This window comes from Struthio camelus, chromosome 1, assembly GCF_040807025.1.
Source record: "Struthio camelus isolate bStrCam1 chromosome 1, bStrCam1.hap1, whole genome shotgun sequence".
NCBI lineage: Eukaryota > Metazoa > Chordata > Aves > Struthioniformes > Struthionidae > Struthio > Struthio camelus.
The window spans coordinates 222,126,072-222,148,679 of record NC_090942.1 but is presented as its reverse complement, the minus strand read 5'-3'; the positions used below and the strand labels follow the sequence as shown (position 1 = coordinate 222,148,679).

The 22,608-nt window shown below is 46.3% G+C and overlaps 1 protein-coding gene and 1 long non-coding RNA gene across 13 annotated transcripts in view; both read left to right on the top strand.

Moving 5' to 3' along the window:
- The window catches only part of GDPD5 (glycerophosphodiester phosphodiesterase domain containing 5), a 179,389-nt gene that overhangs the window by 73,994 nt on the left and 82,787 nt on the right, over positions 1–22,608 (top strand). The gene's annotated exons all lie outside the window — the stretch shown is intronic.
- LOC138065663 (uncharacterized) lies at positions 3,148–6,222 on the top strand. The gene is made up of 3 exons (XR_011138773.1): positions 3,148–3,365; positions 4,610–4,794; positions 6,113–6,222. It is a non-coding gene; the product is annotated as an uncharacterized lncRNA (long non-coding RNA).

Sequence of the window (22,608 nt, the reverse complement as noted above, 5' to 3'; positions counted from 1 at the left end):
TTTGGAGCCAGCGCTTTGCTGGGTCTTCAGCACTAATCCGCAGACAGCTGAAGGTCAGTGGGCCACAGAAATCTCTTGCTTAGCTAAAAACCACTCTCGGAGGATGGATGAACTTGCCCTTTTTGGTGCAATTTAATTTTGTTAATGTTCACGGCCAGTCCTGAGGACGAGAGGGCTTTTGATGAAAATGCTTTCAAGCCTGTTTTCTGCTAGGTTAGACATTGAGATATTGCATGCTGAGTTCTATAGTAGGGCATAACCAGTGACTCAGAGTTGAATCTCCCTGAACAGACATGTCAGATTATGTTGGAGTGATGGGAATAAATGCAGGAAAATCCAATTGTTGGATCAAATCTTAATCTTCCAGTGGTTGGAACCAAAGGCAAAGCTATCCTGTTTTCAGGGCATTGTTTAAACATCCTTTACACCAACCCTTGGAGCCTTTTATTATACAGGAGGGTCTGTGAGGTGACCCCGGTTGGAAGACTGGGGAGGGAAGATGTTTAAGATGCTCATAGTCACATGTGAACGCATCACCCTGCCCGTGCTGCAGGGTCTGGTGCCTCTGGATCCTGCTGCGGATTTTGCTGAACTCCCTTGCATCTGGGGTTGGAAGCTGTCCTGAAAGCGTGGAGATTGGTCGAGTGCTGTCCGTCTTGGTGAGGTTGTTAAGGTTCAGCTGCTGAAATGCATTCAAAGCTTCAGTAGCAGTGGCAGTTTCCTCTTGCCCTTGGAAGATGAAAAGGCAGGGCTTCTCTGTTTTCCCCATACCTTCTGCCAAGGACAACTCTTCTCAATCTCCAGCCACACTTCAAGACCTAATTGATTCTATAGAGTGATAACTGGATGCTCTGCGTAATGTGAGTTTTCCTTCCCCCCCCCCCCCCCCCATCTCATTGGCTTTTCATTGCATATTCCCTAAAGCAGGTCTGTGGTAAGCTGAGCCAGGTAGGAGCTGCGTTTGTTGTGTGCAGTGCCATCAACTTGGGGCTGGGCAGTGGACTACAAGGGATGTCCATCTGGCAACGGCATGATTTGATCTCACTGAAGGAGTGAGACCTCTCCTAGTCTGAGCAGGAGTCCAGTGGTAGCCTGGAAAGGAGCAGAGAGGAGTCCAACCAGTAGGTCAGACCTCAGAAGGTGGCTTAATCCACCTGGAGCTTGCTTGTGGTTGAGACCTACGTCCCCTGACAGCTCGTAAATGTTTGGGAAAAGCTGGGATGAATCTGCTGTGGGGCAAGGCTAAGGCTAAAGTCATTGCCAGCTTAACCAGGTGAGCCTGAAGAGCATTGCTGCTCATGCCTAGATCCTACCGTGAGCTACATCTTACCATGCAGGTACAAGCCCGGAAAGCTGGAGAATTTTTTTAATTTGATCTCCTGATGCCTTGACTAAAAGACCAGGCTGCTGGGCAGCACTGTAAATAGCAGCCAATTAAGAAATAGAGGTCTAGCCTAATGGATCTGGATTGTGTTTTTCCCCTGAAAAGCATTTTTCAGTATGTGTAGTCAGCTCTTGGTCGCAGATATTGCGGCCTCCATAAATTCCTGCTTGCTCCATGTGAAGGATGTTTCCTACTTCTGTAATGCCTGTTTGAAGGACGGGAAATCCCAGCTCCCTGAAACTCGAGGAAAGCCGCAGATAATTTGCTGCCTTGGTGCAACCTAACACTGTCGGGGTGAGGATGTTTGACTAATGCTAAATCTGTGGCTTAGTCCTGATGTAGGCAAAATGCCTGTGGGAGGGAGTCTGCAAAACCCATTGACTGTTTTGCCTGAGTTAGGATTATGGGCTCAGACTGGGTGATTAACATGCCCTATGATTTATAATGCTTTATAGGTGTCAAAGGGTTGTTTTTTTTTTTTAAACGGCACAGCATCTGCAAAATGCGTTTCAGGCTATAAACGGCCAGCACTGATTTGAAGCTGCATCTGGAGAAAGAGGGGGAGGGAGGTGGGTAGGTGACACGTGGTAGAAGAGGGGGGGGAAAAAGGAGGCACGGGGCGGGAAGGGAGCTCTTTGAGCTATGGTCCCTTTAAGCAAATCCTGTTCTTTAGCTTACAAGAAGAGCTGGTGGCTCTCTAGATTAGATTCCTCCCACCACCCTGGGGACTTGGGAATGGGATCTCTCCAACCCACCGATCTAAGGACAGCAGCATACAACCACTCTTGCACAATCTTCACTGGTCCAAAAGGCGTGGTGGTGTGGTGTGGGCCTGTCCCTCAGTGAGAGATAAGACCTGGTTGCTTGATCAACTTGTGGTGGCTGACCATACCAACTCGCATAGAGAGTTTCCCTGGTGTTTTGTTCTTCAGTCCACTTATTACTTAGCGCTTTTGCCACCAGCTGTGGGAATTCAGCAGGATCGTGCCTTGCAATTGAAGTTACTGTGGCCAAACAATGGTGTGTTGATCCTCTTAGGTCTCTTGCATGCATGCTTTGCTTTGCTTTGTTAGTTTTTTCTTTTCTTCACGTAAGTAAATACTTAATTTTTCCAGTAAGACAGCTGAGAGGGGACTGGGGAATTCCAGAGCTTGCTGTGAGGAAGGTAGAGTGTTTACTAAATGCTTTTCAAAAGGAGGAAAAAAGGGATCTGTGCTCTGCTTGCTTTCCAAAACAAATGTCTTTTTTTCTTGGCTGTGTAGTTTCTGTCGGCACCAGTTAGGCTTTCTAAAGTGAATTGGATAACTCCTTTTTCAAAAGAAGCAATGGGAACTTGTACTCCTGCCAGCACAAACTTGTTGCTGGTAGTGGTACTAACACAGGTGGTTAATTCAATGTGTCACTATTTACTTAGATATCTTGTCCCTTGCCGTTTCTAGAATCATTGTGTGAGTGTTGAAGAGAGCAAATGCTAGAAGTGAAGTGATATTAAAAACACAGAAACTTGACTTGTTGACCTGTTTCAGTGTCTGAAGCCCTCTATCTAATCTTAGCAAGGATGGTGATAAATTAGGATCCTTATCCAGAAGAGTCATTAGTGCGTGGTGTTTTTTACCCTAATCATGTACTGTGAATGCAGAGGGACACGAGTGTGACCTTGTTGCCCATCAGTTGGACTCGGTCGATTTACTACTTTTGCATTTGAATTCTGTGGTCTTCTGCTCTACTGAGTTGCTCTCCTTGTGTCTTTCCCTAATTCCCAGGTGTCCTGGAAGAGATCCAAGGACAATGCTGAGATGACGGACCGTAAAAAAAATACAAGGAGAATAACCCTGCAGTGTGTCCTTGCTGGGTTGCTGGTTGCCCCAGGAGGGTATACTGGCCAAGAAAGAAGACTTTTTTTTTTCCCCCCTGCTTCTTTCCAAATAGAAGAAAGTTTCCAGGAAAAAGAAATTTGCTTTGTGTATGCAGATAGACACAGGTAACAGGACAAAGATGGAAGTCAAGCAAGCAATGGTTGGAGAATAGATGGGTTCTCCTGCTTTCCCCCAGCCCATGTCCTGCTGTCACTTGGGATGCAGCTTCCTTCCACTTGTTGCTATGGCTGTTTGGCCCTATCCCAGCCTGCGACCAGCTGTTCCCACCAAAACTGTGAACGACTGGAAAATAATCATGTAAAACACTGATGGAAACTAAAAGGCTATGTTCCCACAGGGCCCTGCTTGGGAATCGCAGATGAGATGCTCTTTGTAAACAGTCTCACGTTGGTGTGTCCTGTTTTCAGGGGTGGATTAGATATTTATAAGAGCAATTTAAACTTGGCCCCGCTTTCACATAAATTTTAAATGGCTGTGAATAGCAGCCTTCAGGGAAGGAAGAAAGGAGAGTAAGGAGATCTTTGTGCTGAAGAGACTGAAGTTCACATGGAGCTGCATGTGCAGCATAAAACAGGCCCAAGAGAGTGGTGTCCTGAAGCCCTGTCTCTTAGGTGCGTGTTGGTCTCTAGGGGAGATCTCTGTGGGTTTCAGTGGTTTTGTGGAGGACCCACCTTGCCAGTGGTAGGAAAGATGCAGTGAAGAAGAACCTGCTTCTTTCTGGCTGTGGCGGGTGGGAGATGCTCTCGTGCAGATAACGAAGCATGAGCTGGATGTATGTGTTGCCGTGCTGGGGAGGTCACACTGGAGCGTTGTGGCCATGGCAGAGCAAGCGTAGGGTGGTGAAGGCTTTGACGCGCCCATGACCTGCTGAAATTGCGCTTATGAGGATATGCTGAAGGAGACTGGAGATGAAGTGTTTGTAAAATCCCTGTGCCCCAAGCCTATGGGTTTGGGTGTTTCTTTATTTCTAGTAATTACCCTGCCCAAAAAGACATGCACTACCCTTCCACCTCATCCCTTTTGTACTGGCTTGCGGCAGAATTTAGTATAAAAGACTTTGGAAGAGTAAACTTTCAGTAAAGTGCGCTTAAATAGGATGGCAGCAGCTCTTCAGAAGCAACTACAAATGCCCACATGGTGGGGGCGGGGGGGGGAGTATCTGTGTGATGGGGAAGGAGAGGACCAATACCCTCTTCTCTCTTGTCCTCTCTGTAGAAATCCTTCCCTCTGCTGCTACTACTGCTTGGAGATCAGGAGGAGGCCAAGGTAGCGGCACGTTCTCTTGCGTTTTTTGATAGCTGATCTCATTTTTTGATGAACTTATATCACTCGCTTTTATTTTCCCTAGGTGTTGTGTCCTACTGCTTCAGCGAAAGCCGCAGAAACGCAGCGCTGTGTGAAAGAGCAAGTACAACACAACGCTGTATTGTGGCTGTTTCATGCTCTTTTGCAGAATATGGTGTTTTGCCTATGTGAGGGCCCCTTGGCTAAAAATGGCTGGGAAAAATCAGATCCTTCTGTGGCACCGTAGAGGTAGGATGAACATACATCCATGCAATAAGCCTTGCTCAGAAATCTTGGCAGAGGGGACAGGTTTCAGAGCTGTGTTCCCAGATGCTGGTTTTTAGCCTCTGTAGGCAGAGGGGGGAAATGGGAAAATGGGAAGGCCTGCGGCTAAGAAATCTCTTCTGTCTAGGTTCTCCAGCTGGTTTGTGAGCATAAAACCAACTAGCCAGTGGCTAACCCAACATGTGTTATCTAGATGGGAGCTGGGAGTAATGTAAGAGGGGGGTTAGGGGTATGCAGAGGGTAGACAACCCACCTGTCCAGTCTGAATGTTGTAGCAAAATAGTCATTGGCTTTTCCTCTTCTTTTCCAACAGAAGGGTGGGACTCTCTGTGGTCCCTGGCTTAGGCCAGGAGTTGCATCTTGGATCTAAGAAATCTCCTGATGAAAGATTTTGGGATTTACTGTAAAATTTCTAGGAAGTAGCCTTTTTAGAAGGCCGTATTGGAAAAAAAAGATCTGAAGCACTACTTTCTTTTAAGTTTTTTTTTTTTACTATTGAGTTTCTTGGAAGTTGTGTGTGTCTCCTCACAATGCATTTGTTGGCTAAGGCTCAAAATGAGGAACTTGCCGCGTCTGAAGATGGTAGCTGATAATTGAATTGAGTTACAGACATGCATGGATGTACTAAGGATGAATTCGTAGGATCTGATGTTATGCTCTGTGTGTTCTCCCGCAGATGTGATGCTATTTTGCAAAATTCAGCATCATTCTCCATTTGTGTTTGCCTTGCTATTTTGGAGAGTGAGTTACTTTACTTGACTAAAGTCAAACATCCTCTGTGTCCTTAGGAGGTGCTGCTGGGAGGATTTAAAATCTGCAGCATCCATCTCCAGTCACATTGATGGATGTGATTTTTTTTCCTTGAACAGGCTCTAACAATTCTTTCGAAAAAGTGGATTACTTGGATCTACTTTCCTTCATTGTACTGTGGGCAACGCTTAGAAGTCTCAACCTCTGAAAACATAGGATATCTTTTTCGAAAATGTGCCTAGTAATACATGTTTAGCTATAATACAATATTCAAGTATGTGGGGGACTTTCAGTGGCCTTTCTTGTACAGAAGTTGAGCTAGACCATTTTAATGGTCCCTTTGGTTTTAAAATGTGTGTGTTTTATTTTGTGATGTAAGAAGCCTCTAAATTGAGGGCAGAGGTTAGCTTGCCAAATAAATCGCAGCTGTTCGTCCTAATTTGGAAGGCAAGGCTGCGAGAAATCCTGGAACAGAAAGGCTTGGAAGCCGAAAAGCTTTTGCATAATAATATCTTTCTGCCTTTTAATACAGATGTTCGCATTCATGTCTCCTATTCTGGGAGTCTAGCCAAGTTTCTGCATAGAGTAACTGCACACTGTTCCTGGCCCTGTCCTTCACCCCTTTTTAGAGGCAACATCATCCCAGAACAGGTACTGTTAAAGATTAATTTCCTTGCTGGAGTCTCCCATCCATTTGTTAATAAATCAGACGCTGCATCTGTTTCCGACACGTGGTTGGTTTTCGCATTAAAGGGGTGGAGAGTGCACCTTTCTCTACAGGGCAATTGCCCTTTGTAGTTTGCAAGCTAGTCCCATTGAATTAAAAAGCCACCGCAAACTGAAACTCTGAAGCGTTCTTGCAGCGTGTGGGTTATTGCGGCGATGCTTGTTCAGGAGATTGAGTCTGACAGTTGTGGCTTCCTCCCCTTTACCAGGAAAAGATTGTAACAGTTTAGCGTTTTTTTTTTGTGTGAGTCTTTATTGCAACTATTTTTGGGAAGCCCTGCTTTGAAAGGGGAGAATCTCTGTGCCCCAAAGAGCTTACCGCTCAAGCAAAGAGTTTTGGTATCCAGGAAAGTGTCATGATGTACTACTTTCCTTTTTTTTTTTTTTTTTTTTTTTTTCCCCCTTTTCTTCCTGTTTGCTTCCCTTGATCCCAGCTTTCAGGACCAGTGCAAATGCTTTCTCCTCTGCTAGGTTGCATACCCTCTCTCCCAGGCTTTCAAGAAGCTTCAGTTTTGGTCATTGAAACATTGAGATGGATGTAAAATTTCCATACCTGAGAGTGCAGTGACTTTTACCATGGGATTTTTCTACTTTTCCAAGGTGCATCATCTGAACTGCATTTCTGATCCCCTCTCCCACCCTGCCATGCACCCATGTGGTGACAGCAAAGACGCCTTGTCTAAGATGAATGCCACTGCAGTGAAAGCTGAGTCTCCCGTAAATGTGCGTCTCCTTAGCAGCTGAAGCTCAAGAGCATCACCAAAGATTGTGAGACACGTAATAAATATGAAGAGTTGGCAGCAAAATCTCTCCTACGCTCTTAGCATATCCTAACAAGCAGCTAGGCCAAACAATGCATATTTAGTTCTTCTGAAGTTTTATTCTTAATGCCTGCTCTGAATCCACTTCAGGTCTCCCAGCAACTGGTCTCCACTTGGATGCAGTCATAGCTAGCCCTGCTGTTCCTGTAACACTCTCCCTTGTGCTGATTGCATGGTGGAGCCAAGGAAAAAGCTCTCCGTAACACGCGTGCAGGTGGCCAGATCCTGACCTGCAGTAGAGACCGAACTCCCCTTCCCTGAGCAAGGGCTGCTTGAAGCTGGGAAGCTCGTAGCAAAGACTAGGGAGCATAGGCAGGTTATGATGATGCTTTTGGGATTGTTCTTGCCGGCTTTTCTTCTCGATCAGCTGTTCTTGCATGTTGAGCAAACACCCACAGTGGCCTACAGATCAGCTCTGCCTCCTGACCCAGAAGACTGTGCACTCGGGGTGCATGCGTGTGTGACATCTTGATATTAGTTGTTATTAACTTTGGAGTTTGGCTCCAGTTATTGCAACCTCATTCCTTCTGGGTTCTGCTAGCAAACAGCACTGCACAGCTTCAGGACAGGACTATTTGTTGCAGGTTCCCTGAGGTGCCATCTCTAATTCAGTTTTGAGCCCGGTAAACATGTTAGTTGGGTAGAGAGGGAAAAAGTCGTTGTGTAAATGGGATTGAATGGCACTAATGAAGTTAAGTCCTTGGCTGTAGTGAAGTCCTTTGCATAAGTCTGCAAACAAAGTTTAAGCTGGCCAGCCATGGAAGAGTGCAGCCCTGTCTCTACCTCGGCTCACTGATGCGGTGGAAATGCCTGCAAGCCCATGGGTGTCTGAGCTAGGTCTTATTGGGTGTGCTGTGATGTGTACAGGTTTCTGATGCTTTCAAAAGCTGCTTTGGAGTGTGGGTAGAATGAGGCCATGCACCATAACCGCATGCAGACAGACAGGTTGGTTTCTGGTGGGTAGCTTTATGGCGTGGTGTGGTTAGGAGAGAAGAGCTTGAAGATGTGGGGGGTTGTGGCTTTCCTGGCCTACGTCTTGGGCTGATCGTGAGACGTTTCAGTAGTCTTTCACTTAGCCATTTTAGAGACTACGTGGCTGCCTGTGGGATCTGAACAGGCATCCAGACTTTCTCAACGTGGATGTGTTCAACCTAGAAACTGGGATGCTGGAAGTGCTTGTATTTTTAAGAACTGGAGACCTCTACGTTGACCTGTTGGCTTATTAACGAACCCAGTTAGCAAGGCTTAAATACAATGAGATGACTGTTTTTCAGTGTTGGCCAAGAAATCTGAACTATGGTTTTTATCTGCTCTTACTGTGAGTTCCTCTTGAAAAATAGCCTTGAATTTAGAGATGTTTGAATGCAGATACAAAATTTTTTTTCCTAGTTGTTTCCAGGCAAATGACTACTGAGCTCTGAAATGTGATTTCAAGGGCATAAATGGCAGCTGGAGATGTGCAAGGAGAAGCTGTGCTTTTGTGTGGCTAGCTGGAGATTAGTTTTTTAATGGGCTTTTTGGTGGTTAACTTCTGTAGCTCCTCTCAAGCTGGAAAGTTTATCCTTTGTGCTACCTCACCAATGAGCTGTTAAAAGAAGAGCCTATGGACTGGTCTGGACCCGTCATCTGTCAGGCGCTTCTTGACATGTGGTTTTGAGCCTTTATTTGGTGGCATGCTTATTTGCACATGACGTCAGTCAACACTTGAGAATCCATCAACTTCAGTGCAGTCAAGAGGCCCTTTTTCAGGGACAACTATGGAAAAAGTAACTAAGGTCTTACGAGAAAGAAATTGGGAAGATTTCAATCAACATTCTGACTTTGAAAATTTGAGTCAACTGTAGTTAACATTCTTGTGTGCTTTCCTGAAGCCTTGCAGGCCAGTTGCAAAGCTGCAGTTTTGTTTTGGGTGGCAAAAAAGCAGAACCCCTTACTATCAGGTAAAATTTGGGTGCTATTGGAAGTGCAATGCATGCCCCAAAGGCAGTAAGAGGAGAGCAGCTCTTGCTTTGCCCTGGGCATTGAGTGTCTGAGGGTGCTGGGCAGGAATGATGCTGTGATTGGCAGCACTTGACTCCTGAATGTTACAGCTGGAAAAGGCCTGGTGCTTTTAATCTCACCTGGTGCAAAAGCCTCCCTCCCGGGCTAAAATCCCCCAAACCGTATTCCTCAGCCACCTCAGCAGGATCAAATCAGTTGGAGACTTAGGGTCTCGCTCCTCTCCCTTTACTGCTTCTTCTCATCCCTTACGGGAGAAAGCAAACCGCCCTGCTGATGGTGACGCTTGGGGCGATGCTCTTTCAGTAGAGGTGTTGTGAAAGGCTCGAATGACATCAGCCCTATTGCCAGGCTGAACGCTGCAGGTTAACGGCAGAGGAAGGACGCGTGTTGGCTTTTTTGATCTCCTGGTCTGCTGGTTTCACCACAAGAGCATTTTTTTCATTCTTGCTAGCTGCTGTCTTTTATAAACTATATATTTTTAAGCAGCTCTTGCTGGCCTTTTTGGAAAAACAAACCACCTCCTGGTTCCTCTAATTCAGAACACGCTGCTGTGCCGTACTTAGGGTTTGCTTAACAAGCCTGGTTTGTAACCGCCTAAACCACTGCTGAGCTTGAACAAACCACACCACTGTGAGCTGTGCCTTATCGTCTCGGTGCTTTCCTTCCCCAGTAAGGTCGAGAGCCCAAAGCTGAGTCGGGTGTGGTGGTACTGCTTTTAGCTGAGCGATATGTGAAAAGGGTATTTTATTTCATTGCTTTTCCTCTTGAGGTCAATGGTGAATTAGTGTGTGTGTGTGTGTGTGTTTGGAAGGGTTGTTAGCAATGTGTGCAAGTCTTAACAAGCTATTTTATTGCAGTTGTCTGCTACCATCAAGGGTTCCTGCTGCTTCAGCAAAAAAATGAATGATAAATGGCACAATGCAAAGTGAAACCTGCCTTGATGCTGCTGTATTACGCTCTGGTGCATTGTCTGTGCCAAGTGTGACACTGCAGTGCATATAAGGCCTTGAATGGGCTGTTGTGATGAGCAGACGCCAGCACTTAAATTCTGGCTGTGATGGCCAATTTCTTTTTCTTTGACATTCAGCCCTAGAGAGGTAAAAAATAAAATCAAATCCTGCAAGCAGAGCTTCTCCTTCCTCTCCACCTACAGACGGATGCTGAGTTTGGAGACTCAGCTGCTGTTGAAGTTTGTGACTTCATTTGGTTTCCCTCTGGCAGTGCACTGAGCCCGTTTTGATCTCTTACAGGGAAAATAAGTAAATCCCTTCCATATGTCAAGTATTAGAAAAATACATGATTTCTTTGACTTGCACAAAGCGTCCTGTTGTCTGGCAGATACAGAGACAAGTGCACCCTTGTTTCTGGGAAGCCGAGCTCTAACCTTGTACTGGTAAATCTGACCTGTTACTGTCCAGTATTTCAGATACTCTCTGTTCATGATAACTGGGGATGTGGAGGCTGGGGAGGACTCTGGTCTTATCGATTTCCCCTTGAAAGAGAGACTTCAGTTTTCCCTGCTCTAAATCTTTCTTATTATAGACTTTCAGGTCGATGGTTTGCCCCAAAGATAGGGGGGAGAGCGTTTTGCCTATTAGCCTGTTCAATGGCTTTTGTTAACAGATGCGTCTTTGCCCTCTGGATCTCATCATGTGGAATAAATAAGCCTGTCTGTGTATTGATGGGGCAATGTCTCATGCAGCAAAGTGCAAGCACATAAGGACTTGCCAACTGGGTCAGACCAAAGGTTATCCTGCCCAGCATCCTGTCTCTGCGAGGGTCTGGCAAGGGGTGTTTGAGGAGTAGGAGATCGTTCTGCCATCTCGTTTGCTCTCTGTGCTCCCTCCTTCTCTCTCCTGGCTTCTGGCGATCCGTAGTTGAATGCAAAATGTAACTTTGCTCCGTGAAACTGCGTGTGCTCATCTGGAATAACCTTGTGCCAACAGCTTGCTCCAGAAATGCTGTAACTGGAAAAAAGGCTTGTGGTACGACAATACTCCTTCAATTGCTTTGAGAAATTCCTGGGAAGCCGGGAGCTGGCTTGCATCTTGTGAGATGGGCTCTTCCCTGGAAGATCTGTTGCTGCTTGTAACGCTTGCAACAGAGCAGGCCGTTGCTTTCCAGCCTGGGATGTCTGTCTAGAGAAATGTTTCCTTAACAGCAAACCCCAGAAGCCTAGTTCAGGCAGGTGAGGGAAAGCCCAAGCCCCTTGTAATGGAGAAGATAAAAACTCACTGCCTGTTCTCTTGCTAGGGAAGTCTGTGAACTGCTCTGAGTGTAACAGGAGGGGGATGGAAGTAAAGTATCCATCACTACCCGCTGTGCCCTGAAAATACACCAAGAACTAGGGATGCTGCCCAGCAATGGATGCATTGGGAAGGGACACGATCCTCATGGTGTCGGTGCATCATCCTCCTCCCGGTGTAGTGGATGGCCAGCTTGGCCAAGAGGAAGGTGAAAAGGAGATGGGCAGGGCCTTGGGTGGGAAGGGGAGGAATACACAGTTGTGGGAAAATGCAGACAGAGCCTCAGTAGGAGCATGTGGAGGAGCTGGAAGAGGGACTGCAGCGTGGTGCTCTCCGTGGGCTGTGTGCTGAGGTCTTCCTCCTGGCAGAGGAGGACTACGTGCTGGGGGACACCTTCATCTCCTACTTGGAGGATTGTCTAGCTTAAGTCCCCAGAAACTGTGGAAGCAGGTCAGTATAGCTGGTGGTAGGAAGTCCCTACTTTTGGGGAGGGGGGACATGAGGGAGGAGAGGTGGTATGGAACGAGGCAGTGCATCAAGCTTGTGATCTCAGCCAGAATGGGCTGGGAAAAAGTGCTCCTTTACCATAAAGTTATTGTTGGCTTTCCCATCTTCCAGAGGAGGTATGCAGAGGAGCTGCAATTTGCCCAGCACCCATGTTTTATGAGCAGCCCAAGGGACAGACCCAGCTAAGCCTGGCTACCTTCGACAAAATACACCTGGAGATCCACTGACCTGAAAGCCAGAACACAAGAGAGGGATTGAACTCTGGGTGCAAGCGATGGGAGACTCGTTTGCCTAATGGGCATCCGTAGCAAGAAATAGCGAGACCCTCTCCACTGGACAGTCTTACTTGAACTAATGAATTGAAAAGGATGATGCGTCAGCATACAGCTGACCCGTATCCTTGTACCACGTAGTCCTCAGCATCGTTTTTGCTGCCAAGGAAGTGAGAAATCCGCAAAAGGAGTGTGAATTGTGTGATGGTATCTCTGAGAGGAGCATAAAATTGATGTGAAATTTCGCTCCTCTCTTTGTGGTGTTGCTCTCAGCAGAGCATCCCTTGGCTGGAGGTGCGTGCTAGGTCCCTGGACAGAGAAGCTGCTGAGAAAGCAAATGGACTAAACACAGCTCCAAGCCCAGTAGATATCTGCATTTTGCTAATGGAAAGCCTCTGATCAGGGTATAGCATTTCTGTACTTTTCCTGATTTTTTTGCATGTGTTTCTTTTAAATAAATATCTCTAGGATGCATCCAGTAAAGGGAGCTAGTGAGGAGGTAGGAACGTGGGATTGCAGAGCTTGCCGGAGGGGTGAGAACCCAGAAAAAAACGGACACTCAAGTGGACCACGTTCGAGGCTGTGGTTTGATGTCCCAATCTCCTCCCTGCAGGTCTACCTGGTAGGAGTGGAAATGGGGGGCTTGGACTTGGCCCCACTTTACCTTTTATGCACTTTGTAGCAGTGTTTGGCTAGATGGAAAGGACTGGATTTCAGACCCTTTTCTTGGTGCTTGTAAGATGAATTTCTTTTATATATGCTGTTTTCCTGATGCAGTGAGGTTTGTATAAACTTGGTTTTCCTCAAGACAAAGACTGGAGAAGGAGGGGGAAAAAAAAAGTCTCTGCCATAGCTGGCTGCACGTCTTGATTTTAATTATCTGATGTCCATCAGCTCTCCTGGAAAGTGAGTGAAAAACTTTTCCAATTTAATAGACTTCACTTGAAAATGTAACTGGAAAAAGAATTTATTTTCCTAGTGAGATTACTTTGGGTGGATACACTGCCGCCTTAGAGTAATAAAATGGCATTAGGGTTTATTTTTGTCTACCTTTCCACTGAAGACTGGAGAATTTCACAGCTGACTAGAGATGGACGTAGGGACCTACTTCCATATATTGTATTTTCCTGTACCTGGCGATTTAGGATATTGTTCTGCTGCTCTGAGCCATCCTCTGTGCTGTAGGACTAGGGCAGAGCTTACCTTCAGTGGGGCAGGAATAAATTCAAGTTCATCGCTTCTTGGCTGTATTTTAGCTGGAGTTGTGCTGTTGCTGTTTAAAGATGATTTTTTTAAAGGTTTTTTTTTTTTGTTTTATTGCAGTGAAACTTTTTGCTCTGGTCAGGGATGCCAAGCTAAAATATTGGTTTCATGATGTTTCCAGGAAGCAGATATCTTATGCAGTCTGAACTTGAGAATAAAGTGCATTTTCTTCCAACTTCCAGTTCATGTATGGATCGATCCCTTTTTTATTATATTGTCATTACTAAGGAGCATGAATTAGGTGCCTAAAGTGCAGGTGTCCTCATCTAAACCAGCAGATCCAGAATGAGAGAGACAAGGGCTCAGTTTGGGAGCCTGGGTCATCCCTGTAGTTTTTGGCTCAGGTAATATCCCAGGGGCACCATTTTTCACCTTCAGATGTGTTTCATGGGGAGTTTGGTTCCTCTGGAGTAAAAATTCCCCCAACAATAACAAGCTTAGTTATTCTTTTTTTAAATCTCTGTCACTGACTCTGGAATACAACTCTAAGTCTCAGCAATAGCCCTTTAAAACTTCCAGCCAGCATTGGAAATACAGTCACTATTATCTTTTTTTTTCCTTCCCTGGCTGGCTGGAATGGGGTTGTGAGCAAGTCCCCGCCCTGTAATTCAGTGGATATTCTTGCCGGGTTTAATTTCATCAGCTCTAGCATCAGTTCCTCTACGAGAGCCTGTCAGTGTTTCCATAATAAACCACAGTATTTATGGGCAGCAGATAAATCTGCGAAACTTTTGTGCCTTCAAGTAGAGATCTGGGAGGAATTTTATATATTCAGTCATTTAAATTAGAGCTGCAGGAAAAAGATACCCCTTTCATATGTGGTTGTTTTTATTAATTATTCCAATAAGTTAAAAATGACTTTCCCCGTTTTCTTTGAGTTGGACTGCTTACGAGGGTGGAATATGGAAATTCATTTGCAAGTAATTTTGAAGTTACAGCTAGCTTTCACCAGCAGTTGTTGAAAACTGACTGGCCAATTCAGATTTCATTACTGGTCTTGTGATGGAAGGTTTTATTTTATTTTGTTTTGTTTTTCCCCCCCCCCTTTTTGGAGACCCAGCAGGTGAGTCGAGTGCATGCTAGTGCCATGGGCCAGCCAGCTCTCTGCAAATAAATTAAGCCAACTGGGAAGTGGCCTGGCACTTCCTATAAAAACCCAACTGAGAAAACAAAGAAAGTTGTCTGTCCTTCTGCCTGGCCTAGGCTGAAGCAAGAGCAAACTCCGCTACTGCAACCTGTGCTCTTACCGCAGCGTCCTGCTGCGGTTTCATCGGGATGAACCCGGGAGGCTTGTGGAAGGGGTAACAGGCCAATGATTTTCTCTGGGAATGATGATGCAAACTCTGCTCAGAGCTGTCTTAAATAATTACCTGGTGTGCTGGCTAATGGCCTCAAATTGGCTAACCCAATGGCCTTTTTTCCCCCTGTAAGAAATGCATCTTTGGACAAATAAAAAAATGTTACATCTTATCATGTCCTAGATAAACTACCTACCAATAAGCCTTTAGTTACATTTCAGGGTTTTAATTGTGCCCAGTGGGAATAACTAGATTAATGCATTGGAACAATACTTGCTTTCACAGGCTTTACAGATTTGCAAAGGTTGTTAATTAAAAAGAAAACAGGTACTTTCAGGATTTTTTAAAAATTTGTTTCGGTTCTCCCCCCCCCCCCCCCCCCATTAGAGCCAAACTGTGGTGTCTCTATCTTCCATCCTGCTGATTTGGAGTAGGGTCCTGCTACAATCCCAGGCCTGCTGCGAGGCGTTGTGCACACAAATCTGGCATGACCTGGGGAAAGTGGTGGAAGAAGGAACTGGGAGGTGGGTTCTGGCCCCAGCTCTGTGAGTTGTGTCTTTGCAAAGGTCCTTTCCGGAACAGAGGATGTGCAATGATGAAGATGCGGCTCGTTACCTGATATGACAAAGCTGGTTGCTTTGGGGTCAGAGACACTAAAGAGGGAGATATTTCCCTCAGGGCTCTGTACAAGCGCTCCATCCTAGGAGATAAATTTGCGGCAGGAGAAAGGGACTGTAATTCACTGCTGTGTGACGTGTTAATTTGGAAGCCTACTGATAGCATTATAATTCAGGCCCTTTTACTGCCTGGATTTCCTGCACAAAGTGTGGCCATGTGATGGCGCTATCCAGGCACGCGTACCTGTACGACATTGCTCAGATGGGAGAGAAATAGTGGAGCAGGTCATGCAGGGACCATCTGAGGAGATGCGACCTGGACAGTGGTGTAGGATGTGCTGAAGCTCAGACCATCGCCTGGGGCTCTCCAGCCCCCCTTGCAGGTGGAGTCACAGGTGGGAACGGGACACCAATGGCTGCAAAGGCATGACGGGACGGCATGGCAGTGGGGTGCAGGAGACAGGAGTTTGCAAGCAAGCCTTGGGCTGCGAGTGAGGCTTGCAGCAGTCAGGGTGGAGATCTTTCTCTTTGTGGTCCCTGCTTTGACCAGGTTGGGTAGAAAGTACTTTTTCTTCACTCCCTCTCTGTTTCTAGACTGTGCTGTGGGTAAAGGTGATGCAGTGGATTTATTTTGTCTGCATCCAGCCAAAGTCTGACCTGTCCGTAAGATGATGCCGTGATCTCCCATGATCAACAGCCTACGTTCTGGACTGCCACAGCTCGTTGGAGGAAGTTCAGCCAAGCATTTGTATCTGCTTGTTTCTTTGCATCTAAATTCCTTATTTGACTTTCTGGTTGGGTTTGGGATCCTGTCTTTGTCCTGGGGTGGGTGGGTGGGTGTGGTTTTTTGGTTTTTTTTTTTATTTCTTTGTTTGTGTTTTTTGCTGTGCCTGTTGCCCAAGGTATTGCATAAATAAGACCACCTTTCTGCCAGGGAGCTTGGTGATATCTCAGTACTATTTTGAATAAAAACTACATCACCCCCAGCCTTTCCCCAGTGCATTATGGGTGGATAGGGATATCATTATCACCAAAGGCAATTTGCATAACATAGTTAACTTGCTTTGTCTGATGAAGCCTGAGGTGAGGAGCCAACTGATTTTTATGGAGGATTTATCAATTAAAAAACACGCATCTGGCTCACCAGTTTTCCAGAATCAATATGTCCTTCAAGTTTGTGTTTTTTTAGAGACTTCCTTACGCTGGCGGAGTGACGGTGACGTTGAGCTAGTTATTGGGCTGGAGGGGTGCCATTCTGTCTGAAAAATATCTCCCCCGTGCCTGGAAGCTGTTACGCTCCTGGAAGTTAACAGATTGAGATGAAATAAAACTAGTATCCGGGAGCCTTTGCTCCTGGGCTTGTTCTTGCTTGGGGAAGCTGGAGCGCTAACTGCAGCTGCTCTGCTTTACTGCTGCATCTGATCTGGCTGTCTAAAATGAGCATGAAAACCTCCTCAATTTTTTTTTTTTTTTAAAAACAAAATCCATACCAGCTTGTCGGCTTCTCTGCCGAGAACGTCCCCTGCCAAACTGCAAGGTGTTTGCTTTGGGCCGCTATTGCCAAAGCTTCGCTCTCCTCTGTAAACTGCAAATTCTTAGGGGCCTACTCTTTTTTGTGCGAGAGTTTTCGTAGCCGAGTTGCGGAGTACGACGGAGGAGCTGTGTGTTATGCTAATAAAGTGCGATTCAGTGCATTTCATTAAATTTCTTTGTGCGAGAAGCCTGGAACTCATTCAACAATACAAATTGTGCTAGATCCTAATGCTTTCCTTTTCTTTTTTTTGGTAATCTTATCTTTCTAAGTGGCCTGGACTATGTTTGTGCTTCTTGTCTTAATATTCTGTCCTTCCTCTGTGTGTGTGTGTCTGTGTGTTTTATTTTGTTTTTAATTTAATTTATTTTTTTTATTGTAATGAAAGCTCTGGATGGTAGATTTGGTGGGGGCTAGAGATTTAAACGCAGGCCCTGGGGTCTGGCCCTCGTCTTTCCAGTCATTTTGTCTCTGGCTTTCAAGGTGTCAGTTTAATCTTTCTTCCTCATCTGCTAACAGGGGGGAATGCAGGTCTGAAGTCAAGAAAGTATTTAATATACATGTACAATATATATACATATATAATGCATATAAGTTAATGTTTTCAGCGCTCTAGAAGTATCTGTGCGGACGTGCTACCGTTGTGATGAACCGATTAACGTGTGCGTGCACCGTTGCTTGGGGGGCAAATGTTGCAGTTGGCCTAAAAGATGTGCTTTCCCCCCGTGTCTAGGCAATGTGGATGGAAGCTGTGAGCGGCTCTAGGTTACGTCAACCAAGAGGAGCATGCCGGAGGTTGGGAATAAGTTAGGGACGCCTCTAACATGCCTAACCCTTGGTGGACAGTATACATTGATTTATTTATTTTTTTCCTCTGCTTTTCTAGTGATTTAACTAGATTCTACCTTGTTGGATGTTTGCTTAGTGAGTTTATTAGGGGTCTCTCTGCTTCCTCCTGTAGTGCCCAAACACCTGGCAGAAGTCTTTTCCTCCTGCGAACTTGTAGCAGAAGTGCTTAATGCCCTCCTGGCATAAATAAAGCAAGTAGAAGTGTATTTGGAGTGGCAGGAGGAGGTGTTTGTGGGTGGTGGTGGTTGTTTTATTTTATTTTTTTTGGTCTAGGAACATGGGAACGATGAGATGATGCCACAGAGGCTCTTGATACTTAGAAGCAGACCTGTAGCTTGCGTAAGGATCTGGCAGAAGGTGTAAAGGTTTGGGCCCCTCTGAGCCTTTGATTCCTTTCAGAGGCTGGGACATGCAACGATTACCTCGCAGCAAAATGAAGGGAAGACCTTTCCCCCCCCCCCCCCCAAAGGTATTCTATGATTTCTATTTTTTTTTTAACAAGCCTTTCTCCCTCAAATGGAAAGGGAAAATTGCACAAAGATCTAGGAGCATCTCTGCAGTTGCCGCTGGGAAAGAGCGGCCGAGAAGCCGCCAACTCTTTTTCTCCCCTTCTTTCATGTGGGTCAAAGCTTAAGTTTATTTTATCCTGGCTTTGAGGAGGGACTGGAAACTTTGGGGCAGGGTGTTTTGTTCGCGGGCTGCACCAAACTCGTCGCGTGGGAGGCAGCTACTTGCCAGGTGCAAGGGCATCTTGTGACTCGCTCATAAATCCGCACCAGCCGGCGAGAGTGAGGACTCTTGATTACATTTCTTGTCTCTCTGGCAAAAGGCAAGCACTCCAGTCTAAATTAGAGTCCCTGATTGCGAGAGCCTGTCTTCATTAACATTTCAATTGCAAATCTGTGGCAGTTGTCTGCCTGTCTTGGAGTGAAGCGCTGGCTCTCTGCAGTGCCTTGGTTCAAGTCTGTCTTGTGCTGAGTATTTTTAGTTGCTTCCCTCCCTACCCGACTGTCTTGCTTATTTTCCCTTTTGCTCCCCAAGCTTGTGGCCACGTTGCATCCTTCTGCGTGTTTTGGGTTTGTAGCAACTTGAGTGCCAAATGAGCTGGCAGGATGGGTTTTGTGATCTTGGACCATTGCTGAAGTGAGCCGTGTGTCTGATCACGGCAACAAGGAATAGACTTGTCTACCTCGATGCTGGACATGTTTAGTCCCAGGCTGCATTGACCTGTCAGGGTGTTTTAAGGTATCGAGTCAGCTGATAAGTGGAGTTCAACCACCATGTTTTGCAACGGGGTGAGGATTTACAGAAGCTCTCCACCTGCCCTGTCTGGGTGTGATTCATGAGCCAATTTACTGCCTGTGCTCCTGCAGCACTTTCCTTATCAATTATCTCTTGTTCTCTGCTGTCAGCAGGATGATGTGAGCTGCCGGAGCTGGGCGTACCAGCACATTTGCCTCCTCGCTTCCCGGCACCGATGGGTGGATTCACCTTGAGTCAGGCACAAGCTGTAGAAACATGCCGCCCCTTCCTTAAAGGTGATGCTGGGCAAGCATCAGACCTGATGAACGGTGGCGATCTGTGGTTGTGACGTTGGGGTGACGTGGTTCATAGCAACCCACGACGGCTGTCGAGCCCGTTCCGCTTTCGGGAGCAGAAGTGCTGGTAGCTGCCTTGCACCTGCTCTGCTTTTTGGGGGTTATTTTGGCAGGCGCTACGAGGCCCCTTTGGAGGCCTGGCTTGCTGTCCTTGCTTCACTCCTCCTTCGCTCCTCGGCTGCAAATGAGAATAGTCGTCTTGCCCTTAAGATACTGCTGGTAGAAGCGTTGCTCCATCTTCCAGCACCCCATGCGCTGTGGGGAGGGGGAGTTTTGGAAACATCTACTGGTGGTGTTTGTACATAAACTGCTTGGTGAGAGGTTAGCACTCAACTTATTAGTCCAGAGCCACTATGGCTTGAAAACAAATTAAATTTGAGGCTGTAAACACTTGCAAGCAATGCTTAAAGCTATTAGGGAGTTGCGAGAGGCTGAAATGACTGCTAAGGCCCCCATTATAATCGTTAATATTGATTGAAGTGTTTTCCAGGGGTGTCTTGTAATGCGGCTGCCTGTAGCGTTTAATAAAGCAGACAAAAAGTAATGATACATGGTGAGGGCTTTCGAAGCACCCTCTGGGCTTTCTCGAGGCTGCACAAAGTTCAGAGCCTGAGTTTGGTCTATGCAGAGCATGCACAAGGACGGGAGCCTGTATTCATTATTATTATTATTAGTCTTCCTGGGCATAAAAAGTCACATCTTGAGCTTTTTATTTACTTACTGCACACCTCCTTCCCTACCCTCCTCCTTTATTCTGTTTTCTTTTTCTGTGATCTCTGTTGGATAGTTTTGCTTGGGGTGCCCCATGCTCTGCAGAACGGACAAACAGCCAAAATCTCTCTCATGAAAGCGGCTACGCTAAGCAACATCAGCCAATTTAAAAATAAACTCCTCCTGCCTCAGACTGCTAGCACAAAACCAGCTCTTGCTGAGGATAACAAGTTCTTGCAGTCTGGTTCCTGACGATGCTGATTTTTAATGAATAACTGCCAGTTATTCATTAACTTATTTTTCTCTCTCTGCTTTGAGATATGAAAAAAAAAAGAGCTAGATGACACTCATGAGGCATCTCAGCAGCAGGCAGAGAGTTTTCCTAGCGCTCTGCCACTGCTGGACAATGCTATTAATTTTTTTTAATGTTTTTGTTTGTTGTTCTTGTTTGTTTTTTTTCTTTGCAAGCAACTTTCTCGGGACCAAGCTGCCCAGATGCTGCCTGCTGGGCAGTAGGCACTGAAGTTGGGTGCAAACTCCTGGAAAAAAATGAATTTCAGGCTGTCGTCGTTTGTTCTGTGTGTGCTTGCGTCCTCCTTGGAGCAAGGTGAAACCTCTCTGATCGCTGCAGCTCTAGATTCTCCTCTCCGCCGCTTTGCAGCGCTCCAAATATTTGTTTTGTGTGGTAGGTGTAGCAAATACAGCTTTGAGGGGTGCCTCTGTGAGAACTGAAGAGATCAGTATAATAAGGCGTGAGAACTGTAGAGGTATTAGACATCCTTAATTCCTGCCCAGAAAGGCTGCAGGGAATGGGCATAAGGGTTTTCCTGGTGAGGGCTGCTCTGTTGCACAAAATGCTGGGGCTGGCTTTGGCCAGCTGTGCGTTTGGCACGGAGTTAGGGTCGGCGGCAACTATGTCAGATTAGGGCTGTTTGGTGACCCTCGGGCAGCAGGAGTCCAGCTGCCGTATTGCAGAGTGAATATTGCCGCCTACGTCACTGCCGAGCTCTTCTCTGCAGCTGCTGTTTGTGCCCAGATTTAATTATAGCAATGATATCTGAAGACCCTCCTTGCGATGCCACCCCCAAAAACACCACCTGCAAAGGAAATTCCCCTTTTCCTCTGGGTGACCGTGTGACTGCAAGTGTCATTTGAGAAGTGCTCTTGGTTTCCCACGCAAGTGCCTCATGAGGCTGAATCGATTTACCCTTGCGTGCAGAGGGGTCGAGGGAGCGCAGTGTCCGATGTCACCCTGGATCCGATTTGGCGTGTTTGCATGGCTGCGCTTGCCCAAAGAGCCTTGGACGTTTTGAAGCAAGTGAGGGAGTGAGGTCCTGTGTGCTGAATGCTGGTAAGGGCAGCAGAAAGCCTACAGACTCAAGGCTGATCACCTGGCAAGGCAGAGTATCAAGTTAATTTTACAAGCAGCATTTGAACCTCTTAAAATCAACTTTTCTCTGTGCTGGAAGGGATGACGCTACAAGGAAGTAGTGAAAAATGGTCAATTCAAGGAAAGCTTTGAAAAGGAGAGGGATTTGGGTTGGGGAGGAGTCTAGATGTAGGACCAAAAGGAAAAAACCAAGATTTGTAAGTGATGGTCTTCCACATCACGTGTCCCTTCTGTAGATGGAGAAGCTCTTAGAGATATGCAAGCTCACTATTACATTAAACACCATCCAGTTATCTCTAGAAAATCTGTTCTTAGATGAGAAAGTGGTGCAGTCTTCTGAAGGATGGGAATGATGGTGCTTCGTGTAATGGAAACGCTTGTCTTGGCAGGTTCCTCTGAGCTCTCCTTCTACATGGTCCATGGTTCAGGCTGGTTTACAAGCTGCTAGGAAAGTCTGAATGCTTATGATAGGTATTTCTGGTTTGGGACTGACTGCTGAGCGTATTCCAGTCTTTTCTACCCTATGGCTATACATGAGAGAATTCCAGTCTCTTCTACCCTGTGGCTGTACGCGAGGAATTGTTGTGTGTTGCCTATTTCTAGGGTGCCCAGGTTTATGCCCCTGCCTGGGGAGGGGGCTTAGGGCTGAATGCCTGGATGGAGAGCCCAGGGTCTCACTCAGCCTGAGAAATGGGGAGTGTTGCACAATGTCCATACGGAGCTAGCTGGGAATTGCTCATCTCCTTTGTCAAGGAGGAGGGCTTTTTTAGGAGAGCTGTGGAGCCCTAGGGAATGCAGTCTTCAGGGATGGATGACGTTGCAAAACCAGCTCTGAAAATGTACTGGTTTACCTAACCTAAAGCTGCTATCTCTTTCTATGATGATGATGCCTCTGCAGCCGTGTGTGCAGGAGAACCAAGTCACTTCATTTGCTTGTCAAATACAGCAGGTTTCACCTTAGACTTGGGACTGAACAGGCAGGAGCATAGTCTTTGTCCCATCCTGTTCCAAGGAGAGCATAGTATTGGCATACAGCTGTGTAAAGAGCGTCTCCTGGACCTGTGAACAATAATGGCCGGGTAAAACCTGTGCTCTGCTCCTTTCTGTGAACAGCGATCAAGTGTTGCCCCAGCCCGTGAAGGCTGCGTTCAAATCTCGGACTAATAGTGCTGTCTTCCATGTTGTTCTCTGCCTCCTG